We start from the raw sequence: 11,240 nt of genomic DNA on the forward strand, positions 1-11,240 counted from the left end.
GAGTATCACGAGTCGACTCCAAGCGTATCAAGTTCACTGGCACGAGCTCGAGTCGACTCCAGATTAGTACGAGTCGACTCCGACTGAGAACAGAAAGAAGAACAGAAAGCTTCATCTCAGAACCTGTCAACGAGTCGACTCCTGAAGTGCGCGAGTCGACTCCAATGTTCACCGAGTCGACTCCAGGGAAGTAAGAGTCGACTCCAAGCAGTCACAGGCAGAAAAGTCAGAGAGCAGTTTTCGGGTCTGAGATTCGAGTCGACTCCAGTGGAACGCGAGTCGACTCCGATGGTTGGCAGGTCGACTCCAAAGAAGGTAAGAGTCGACTCTCAGAGGAACACAAGGAAAAAGTCAGAGAACGATTTTCGGACTCTGAGATTCGAGTCGACTCCCGCAGTACACGAGTCGACTCCGAGACTGAGCGACCATCAACAGACAGAAGACCATGTTACTGTCTCTGAGATTGGAGTCGACTCACAGACAGCTCGAGTCGACTCCAAGACTAGCTTCACGTCAAAAGGCAGAAGACCAACTTTCGGAAACTGAGAGCCGAGTCGACTCCAAGGAGGTTCGAGTCGACTCCAAGACTGGATGAACCAAACGACAGAGAATCGAGAGTTCGGGCTCTGAGATTCGAGTCGACTCCCAGGACAGTCGAGTCGACTCGAGTGGACAAAATTCAAATTTGGATCCACGGACTTCAGTGGATGAGCCGACTCCAAAAATTGCCAGGTCAACTCCAGAAGTTAGCGAGTCGACTCCAGGTCAAGACGAGTCAACTCCCAGTCAAGACGGCAACTTTAATTCAAATTTGGAACAGTTGTCGAGTCGACTCCGGAAAAGCGTGAGTCGACTCCTGCTACAGCCGAGTCGACTCCTGATCGCGCGAGTCGACTCCAACCCACCAACGGTTATATTGTCAGGCTGCGCAGAGTGTGCAGAACGGCCAGAAAAAGCAGAGTAACGGCTAGTTTCCGTGGGGATTGGCTTAAATAGCCACAGAGGACTGTAGCAAGAAAAAAAAACAGACATTCCACTCCAAGCATTCAAGTTTTCAAGCTCTCCAAGTGCTCTTAAACGAAAAAGGGGAGATCTGCATTTACTGCTCCAACAACTTCTTCCCAACAATCAAAGCTTCCTCCTCCTGCATTCAAGTCGACCACTCTTTCAAGAGGAGACCGGAGTTCCAGAAGCCATACCTCTTCACCAGCTTAAAAGCGTTTGAGGGCTTCTAACTCCTTTACGATTATATTGTCTTAAATCTGCTTTTTGAGAAGCTATTTTCTGTTTTCTCCTATCTCTTGTATTTACTTGATTCAATCGGGGGATTGAATCAAGGGGTTTAAGGTTGGTTGGTGAGCCAAGTTAAAACCAACGTGTGTAAGGGTTTGATTGTGAGCCCGGGAAAACAATCGGGGTTGGTTCTAGTCGGTGAGCCTGGAAAAACCGACCGAGTTCGTTGTGAGCTCGTAAAACAACAAGTTTGGTTGTGAGCTTGCAAAACAACCGGCTGTAATCCAAGGGGGTTATAGTGAAATTCCCAAGTGAGACTTGGGGAGTGGACGTAGGAGCAAGGGTTAGCTCCGAACCACTATAAAACTTTGTGTTTGTAGTGCATTGTCTCTCATCTTCTTCCCCGCACATTACTCACAACACTAGGCTTTAATTAAATAACTTGCTATAGTTTTTAATTAATCATCCACAAAGTTTTAATTAGCCAAATTATATTAAAAACCCAATTCACCCCCCCCCCCTCCTCTTGGGTTGTCTATCTGGGCAACAAGTGGTATCAGAGCCAAAAACTCTTCCACTCAAGAGTTAAAAGATCAAAATGACAACCCCATTTGGATCTTCTCACATTGAGGGTCAGTCCACCCAAAGACCCCCTTTCTTCAATGGATCTGACTACTCATACTGGAAGGCTAGGATGAGAATATTCATCCAAGCCCAAGACTATGAGATGTGGTCCATTGTAGTAAATGGGCCATACATCCCATCCATATACGTAGATGGTGTTAAGGTACCTAAACTTGAAATGGACTGGGATGAACATGACATGAGGAAGGCACAATTAAACTCTAAAGCAATGAATGTCTTCTATTGTGCCTTAGACCGTAATGAATTCAATAGGGTCTCTACTTGCAATTCTGCAAAAGAGATTTGGGACAGACTTGAAGTGACCCATGAGGGAACGAATCAAGTGAAAGAGTCCAAAATAAATATTTTGGTTCATAAATATGAACTATTTAAAATGGACTCTAACGAAATAATTACATGCATGTTCACTAGGTTTACTGATATTGTCAATGGCCTAAAAAGCCTTGGCAAGAACTATACTAACAGTGAACTTGTCAGGAAAATCCTTCGGTGTCTACCAAGGTCGTGGGAAGCTAAAGTGACGGCAATCCAAGAAGCTAAAGACTTGAACAAGCTTCCACTTGAAGAGCTCCTTGGATCCCTTATGACGCATGAGCTTACCATGAAACAACACAACGAGGAAGAGTCCTCCCATAAGAAAAAGGTAATAGCTTTAAAATCTACTTCTTCTAACAAGGACTTGTCTTGCAGTAGCAGCAGTGAAGAAGAAGAAGATGAGGAAGATGGTGGTGAGGCTCTTCTTGTGCGCAAGTTCAAGAAATTCATCAACCACAAGAAGTCCTATCATCAAAGGAGAGGCCCCTCAAATTTCTACCGCAAGGACAAAGGTAAGGAAAGGGAAAGTGAGGGGACCGGCTGCTATGAGTGCAAAAAGCCGGGACACATCCGAGCTGAGTGTCCCTTACTAAAGAAGAGCAGCAAGTACAAGAAGAAGAAGAAAGCCCTTGTCACCACCCTATCGGACTCCGACGCATCATCTTCATCATCGGATGAAGAACAAGAAGAGAAGGCCAATTTTTGTTTCATGGCCAACGAAAATGAGGTAACTTCCGATACGCACTATGATTTTTCATTTGATGAACTTTATGATGCATTTAATGAATTAATGGTAGAATATAAGGCTATAAATCTTAAGAATAAAGAACTGAAAATAACTAATCAATCATACCTACATAAATACGATAAATTAGTTAAGGATAAGGATTTAATCACCAAAGAAAATATAGAACTTAAAACAAGCAACCAACTTTTAACTCAAAAGACCAACACCTTAACTAAAGAAAATGAAAAACTAACTAAGAAATTTTCAGAACTTAAAAAATATAAACAAACCTTAGATAAGGATCTTACTAAAGAACTTAATGATCTAAAAGCCGAAAATCAGACACTAACTAAAGAACTTAACAAATACAAACCCTTAGTTGAAAGATTTACCTATAGTTCTGAAAAATTAAACATGATACTAAATAGTCAACGTGCAGTGTTTAATAAAGCCGGTTTAGGATATAAACCAAGGAATAAGCAAAAACTTCTTAGTAACTTCTTTGTTAAAGCTGGAGAAACAAAAACTAAGAAAATAACCTGCTTTTGTTGTGGAACTATAGGACATAAGGCAAATGCATGTGACTATAGGAAAAGTAAAACAAAAAGGAAAATTAAAAGGGTATGGGTTCCAAAAGGAACCAACTTGACTAACCATGAAGGACCCAAGAAAACTTGGGTACCTAAGATGACATGATTTGCTTGTGTAGGAGTGTCTTGCAGCCAAGGTCAACAAAAATCGCTAGTATTTGGATAGTGGCTGCTCAAGGCACATGACGGGTGATAAAGATCAATTTTTCACCCTTGAAGCTAAGAAGGGAGGTGCTGTGACTTTTGGAGACAACAACCAAGGTCATATCATTGGTATTGGTAAAGTTCAAATCACCCCTTCTACTTTTATAGATAATGTTAGATATGTTGATGGTCTTAAGCATAACTTGTTAAGCATTAGTCAATTATGTGATATAGGATATGATGTTATGTTTAAACCATCACTATGCATTATAACAAATCCTAATGATAATAGTTTAGTTTTTAAAGGAATTAGACGTGGAAATGTATATGTTGTAGACCTAGAAGATCTTGCAAAACATAACCAATGTCTAGTTGTAAATGAAACTAAAGATAATGATGCTAGTTGGTTATGGCACCGTAAGTTAGGTCATGCAAGCATGGACACAATAACTAAACTAGTTAAAAGAGACTCCGTGATAGGTTTGCCAAAATTAAAATTTGAAAAGAACAAAATATGTGAAGCATGCCAATTTGGCAAACAATCTAGGAACTCTTTTAAATCCATAAAATGTGTCTCTACTTCTAGGCCTCTAGAATTACTACACATGGACCTATTTGGTCCAACTAGAACAACAAGCCTAGGTGGAAATAAATATGGTCTAGTTATAGTAGACGATTACTCTAGGTACACATGGGTCATGTTTCTAGCACATAAGGATCAAGCATTTTCTGTTTTTAAGAAGTTCCATAAGGAAGTAACAAATGCTAGAGAGTCTTCAGTCATAGCCATTAGAAGTGACCATGGTACCGAATTCGAAAATCAATCATTTGATGAATTTTGTAGTAAAAAGGGGATAACCCATAATTTCTCAGCACCTAGGACACCACAACAAAATGGAGTTGTGGAAAGGAAGAATAGAACACTAGAGGAAATGGCTAGAACTATGTTATGTGAAAGTAACCTCCCTAAGTACTTTTGGGTAAAAGCCATTAATACCTCTTGTCACATATTAAATAGAGTTCTATTGAGACCCATTATAAAGAAAACACCTTATGAACTGTGGAAAAACAGAAAACCAAAGGTTAATCATTTTCATGTTTTTGGATGTAGGTGTTTTGTGCATAATAATGGGAAAGATAATCTAGGAAAATTTGACCCTAAATCTGATGAAGAAATATTCTTAGGTTATTCTACAACTAGTAAAGCCTATAGAGTATTCAATAAAAGAACCTTAGTCATAGAAGAATCTATGCATGTAGTATTTGATGACTCTAGTGACATCTCCTCTAGTAAGAAAGTTAATTTTGATGATGATGTTGAAATACTTGAGGAAAAGATAGATGAGATGGGATTACAAGATGATAATCAAAAGTTGATTGAAGGAGAATCATCAAGCCAAGAGGCTATTGTGGATCATGGGCTAACAAAAGCTTGGAGGTATGCTCACGGGCATCCTAAGGAACTCATTCTAGATGATCCATTTCAACCGGTTAGGACTAGAGCTTCACTTAGAAATCTAAATAACCATCTAGCTTTTGTTTCACACTTTGAGCCCAAACATATAGAAGAAGCCGAAAATGATGTAAATTGGATAAATGCAATGCAAGAAGAACTAAACCAATTTACTAGAAACAAAGTGTGGGATCTAGTAGAGAGACCTTCTAAATATCCAATTATAGGTACAAAATGGATATATAAAAATAAGCTAGATGAAAATGGAATTGTTATAAGGAATAAGGCTAGACTAGTGGCAAAGGGTTATAATCAAGAAGAAGGCATAGATTTTGATGAAACCTTTGCTCCCGTAGCTAGACTTGAGGCTATTAGACTATTATTAGCATATGCATGCTCTAAGGATTTCAAACTATTTCAAATGGATGTAAAAAGTGCATTTTTAAATGGGTATATTAATGAGGAAGTGTATGTAGAACAACCTCCTGGTTTTGAAAATCATCAATACCCTAATCATGTGTATAAATTGAACAAAGCACTTTATGGATTAAAACAAGCACCTAGAGCATGGTATGAGAGACTTAGTAAATTCCTATTAGAACATGAATTCTCTAGGGGAAATGTAGACACAACATTATTTCTGAAAAAGCAAAATAAGGAGATGCTATTAGTACAGATTTATGTTGATGATATCATTTTCGGTGCTACTAACAATCGCCTCTGCGAAGAGTTTGCTGATTTGATGCAGAGTGAGTTTGAGATGAGCATGATGGGAGAGCTGAACTACTTCCTCGGGCTTCAAATCAAACAATCTGAAGGAGGCATCTTCATCAATCAAGCAAAATATGTCAAGGAGATGCTCAAGAAGTTTGATATGGAAGGAAACAAATCAATCAGCACCCCCATGAGCTCATCATGCAAATTAGATCAAGATGAATCAGGTAAATCTGTAGATCAAAAACTTTATAGAGGTATGATAGGATCTTTACTATATCTTACTGCAAGTAGACCTGATATTATGTTTAGTGTTTGCATGTGTGCTAGATATCAGGCTAATCCTAAAGAATCACACCTAGCTGCAGTTAAGAGAATTTTTAAATACTTAATAGGAACTAAGAACATAGGGCTATGGTACTCTAAAGAATCTAGCCTAAACTTAATAGGGTACACAGATTCAGACTTCGCTGGATGTAAGCTTGATAGAAAAAGTACCAGCGGGTCGTGTCAGTTTCTAGGAGAAAACCTAATCTCATGGTTTAGCAAGAAACAAAACTCGGTTGCATTATCCACTGCAGAAGCTGAATATGTGGCAGCCGGGAGTTGTTGTGCTCAAATCTTGTGGATTAAACAACAATTAGAAGATTATGGCATTAAACAAGATAAAATTCCCATTAATTGTGATAATACAAGTGCCATAAATCTAACTAAAAATCCAATTCAACATTCAAGAACTAAACACATTGAGATAAGACATCACTTCATAAGAGATCATGTATTGAATGGTGATGTGTCACTCCAATTTGTTTGCACTGATAATCAATTAGCAGATATTTTTACAAAACCCCTAAGTGAAGAGAGGTTTAGCGTGCTTAGGAGGAGATTAGGAGTGATTGATCCATCCTAGTGGGAGTTTCCACTAGATTAATTGATTTTGATGATTAGAATACGGTTAAAATAGAGTTTACATTCAATGATCATCAAATCAGATCCCAATTAGGTGATTTTCCCTCATTTGGCACGGTTATAGCATGACTTTTAGGTGCGTGCCAAGGTTAGAGACGACTCGAGTAAGTTTCAGAGCCGGCTCCTGAGGGGGAGTCGACTCGCGCATTTGCGGGAATCGACTCGCAAAGATGGCAGCTGAGGGGGAGTCGACTCGCACATTGTCGGGAGTCGACTCGAAGTCTACAGGCGCATAAGGAGAGTCGACTCGCGCATATTCTGGAGTCGACTCGAGGTCGAGTCGACTCGCGACTCAGGGGAGTCGACTCGCAGTCGGGATCCGAAATTTTAACCCTAGGTTTGTCGTTTCGCAAACACTTTTCCTCAAGCCGCCACTGTTCACAAAGCCCTAGAGCCGACTCCTAGGTCATCCCCGATCGTCTCGAAGCCCTTTTTCCGTCGATTTTTCGCCGGACATTGAGTTTCCGTCCGTTCCTAAGTCATTTCCGGTCCGTCCCGAGCTTCCTCTGTCGGTCCTTCACCGTCCTCTAGGTATTTTTCTCCCAGTTTAGGTCAAGATGCCTCGTAAGACCGTGGTTAGGAAGAGGTCCCGTCCCGAGGCCGGTCCCGAGCGGCGCTCCAAGGCGCGGCACGATCCCGCGAGGCAACCACCTCCGGCTCGTTCCCCGCCTAGGGCGGTTCCCGCGAGGCCATTGGCCGGGAAGGTCGTCTCCACCGGGAGGTATGTCGATTTCGACTTCCTCTCCCGGGAAGGATTCACCATAGGTGATAGGCTTAGAGCCCAGGGCTTAGAGTTCTTCCTTACATTGGACCTCCCTACATATCCAGGGCTCGTTAGAGAGTTTTACGGTACCGTCCATCGGGGAGATGGGGGTATCGAGGGCACAGTAGCCGGTGTCCCTGTGTTTGTCACGGAGGATCTTATTGGCCACATCCTCCACCTTCCACTAGTAGGGGTGGCTCCCGCACACCCTGAGGATAGAGTTGAGGCCCTTACGGTTGTCTTAGGGCATCCACCTCAGTCCCCCCTAGACGAGGTATCTGCTAGCTCACTTCCTGTTGAAGTGAGAATCCTTTTGAGTATTCTGTCCAGGTCTGTCTTCCCTAAGACAGGAAGATTTGATTTTGTAAATGAGAGGGACCTAGCTATTATGTCTTACATTCTTCAGGACACCCCGGTCAACTTTCCCAAACTCATATATAGGTATATGTGTGAGCCCCTAGATAGACCTAGGCTCACCCTCCCATACGGCATGATTTTTACTCTTCTCTTTAGGGAGTACGAAATTCCCATTCCTGAGAGGGAACCCTCTCGTGCATTGCGATGGACAGATCGCTTGTGTACGGGGACCATGCACAGGATGGGGTTTCGAAAGAGAGAGGGGGTATGGGTTAGGAAGTCTACCCTCACCGCTCAGACCACCAGACCTTCACCCAGTCCTGAGCCCGATTCAGACTACCCAGACCTTCCAGACCTTCCATCCACTCCTCCTGCTCCTACCACCTCCGCCGGACCTTCCTCCTCGGCACCACCCTCTATGGCGGTCCGTATTGATACAGAGCAGCTCCGGGAGCTGCGGCAGGAGATCGTCCGAGATCTGAGGGATGAGCTGCTTCGGGAGCTCCGAGGTGCGGTGCCTGCTCCCACTCCTGCACCCGTATCTTCTCAGTTGGTCCCTTCCTTGACAGCCGTGACTGACATGACGGCTCATGTACGGAAAGAGATCTACAATATCCGGAGTTTGGTCCAGGCCCAGTTCCACAGCATGAGTGAGGTCACGAGCTCCACTCGACAGATGCGAGAGGAGATAGGTCGTGACATGCACACCACCACTGAGGGGGCCGAGCACTTGTCGAATGTACTCATCGACAAGCTGGACGCACTTCAGACATCGGTGACTGGGCTTCAGGCGTCGGTGACAGAGCTCTCCACTACACATAGCAGAGCCACCACGTCTATCATCGCACAGCTTGGCCATGTGACAGATGCAGTCACCCTCCTCATGGAGCAGAGCCGATTGAGAGGAGGAGCCACATCCTCGAGAGGAGGAGCCACATCCTCCAGAGGAGGAGATGCATCCTCGAGAGGGGGAGCCTCATCCTCGAGGAGGCCATAGATGTTTTTGTATTTTGTCTTGTTTTGCTTTACTTATTGTATTCTCAAATGTATTCACATTCATATCAATACAATGAGTAGACATTTTATCTTCAATTATGTGCCATTTGATGTGCCATTTGTTGATTGTGCCATTGATTGTGTGTGATTACCTCCTTTTTGGTATGATGACAAAAAGGGGGAGAAATATGTATAAAATATGGTAAAATATGTAAAAGGGGAGAAATATTAAAAAAAACAATATGTAAAAGAAATCAATGGAAATAAATATAACGATAAACTCTTAAAAACACACACAAATTTGTTCTAAGTGGATTCGGTACCTCGAGGCTCATTATCTCTCTTTTGGGGCTCCTAATGAAGTAATCTCCAGAATCTATTCAAGGGATATTCGGAGATTAGCTGAATCCTACTCAAGAACAAATTGACAGATTTTCCCTCTAAAAAGATAAAATTCAGTTCAAAAAAAAAACTTCAAAGCATGAAGAGGAAATTCAGAAAATCAAAATATAGTTGAATGCATATGTTGAGGGGGAGAATCTGAATTTTAATCAAGCTAAAACATTAATGACATATAAGCCAAACAATTGATTGCATAATATGAAGGCTTATATAATTCCAAATGAAAGGGGGAGCTTTAACTCCGAAATTTAATGTTTCACTCCTTTCAAACTTGGATAAATTAAATTATCAGACATTTGAATTCATTTATGGATTTTACTTCATTGTTTTATGAGCAATTCATTTTACATATACTCAAAGTTTTGTCATCATTAAAAAGGGGGAGATTGTGGAGTGATTGATTAAAACCCCATTTGATTTTGATGAGCTCAAAGCAATTGAGTATATCTTGTGATTACTAATGAATTCAATTGAGTGTTTCAGTGAAAATCCTGTCCAAGTGTTTCTAGACTTGGTTCATAGTATTTTGGATAAGTTAAGAAGTCTGCATGAACCAATGTCTGAGACTCGAGTCGACTCCCGAGTATCACGAGTCGACTCCAAGCGTATCAAGTTCACTGGCACGAGCTCGAGTCGACTCCAGATTAGTACGAGTCGACTCCGACTGAGAACAGAAAGAAGAACAGAAAGCTTCATCTCAGAACCTGTCAACGAGTCGACTCCTGAAGTGCGCGAGTCGACTCCAATGTTCACCGAGTCGACTCCAGGGAAGTAAGAGTCGACTCCAAGCAGTCACAGGCAGAAAAGTCAGAGAGCAGTTTTCGGGTCTGAGATTCGAGTCGACTCCAGTGGAACGCGAGTCGACTCCGATGGTTGGCAGGTCGACTCCAAAGAAGGTAAGAGTCGACTCTCAGAGGAACACAAGGAAAAAGTCAGAGAACGATTTTCGGACTCTGAGATTCGAGTCGACTTCCGCAGTACACGAGTCGACTCCGAGACTGAGCGACCATCAACAGACAGAAGACCATGTTACTGCCTCTGAGATTTGAGTCGACTCACAGACAGCTCGAGTCGACTCCAAGACTAGCTTCACGTCAAAAGGCAGAAGACCAACTTTCGGAAACTGAGAGCCGAGTCGACTCCAAGGAGGTTCGAGTCGACTCCAAGACTGGATGAACCAAACGACAGAGAATCGAGAGTTCGGGCTCTGATATTCGAGTCGACTCCCAGGACAGTCGAGTCGACTCGAGTGGACAAAATTCAAATTTGGATCCACGGACTTCAGTGGATGAGCCGACTCCAAAAATTGCCAGGTCAACTCCAGAAGTTGGCGAGTCGACTCCAGGTCAAGACGAGTCGACTTCCAGTCAAGACGGCAACTTTAATTCAAATTTGGAACAGTTGCCGAGTCGACTCCGGAAAAGCGTGAGTCGACTCCTGCTACAGCCGAGTCGACTCCTGATCGCGCGAGTCGACTCCAACCCACCAACGGTCATATTGTCAGGCTGCGCAGAGTGTGCAGAACGGCCAGAAAAAGCAGAGTAACGGCTAGTTTCCGTGGGGATTGGCTTAAATAGCCACAGAGGACTGTAGCAAGAAAAAAAAACAGACATTCCACTCCAAGCATTCAAGTTTTCAAGCTCTCCAAGTGCTCTTAAACGAAAAAGGAGAGATCTGCATTTACTGCTCCAACAACTTCTTCCCAACAATCAAAGCTTCCTCCTCCTGCATTCAAGTCGACCACTCTTTCAAGAGGAGACCGGAGTTCCAGAAGCCATACCTCTTCACCAGCTTAAAAGCGTTTGAGGGCTTCTAACTCCTTTACGATTATATTGTCTTAAATCTGCTTTTTGAGAAGCTATTTTCTGTTTTCTCCTATCTCTTGTATTTACTTGATTCAATCGGGGGATTGAATCAAGGGGTTTAAGGTTG

This window comes from Phoenix dactylifera, chromosome 9 (assembly GCF_051530095.1).
Source record: "Phoenix dactylifera cultivar Ajwa chromosome 9, Ajwa_hap1_PhDact_Kaust_v1.1, whole genome shotgun sequence".
Lineage (NCBI taxonomy): Eukaryota > Viridiplantae > Streptophyta > Magnoliopsida > Arecales > Arecaceae > Phoenix > Phoenix dactylifera.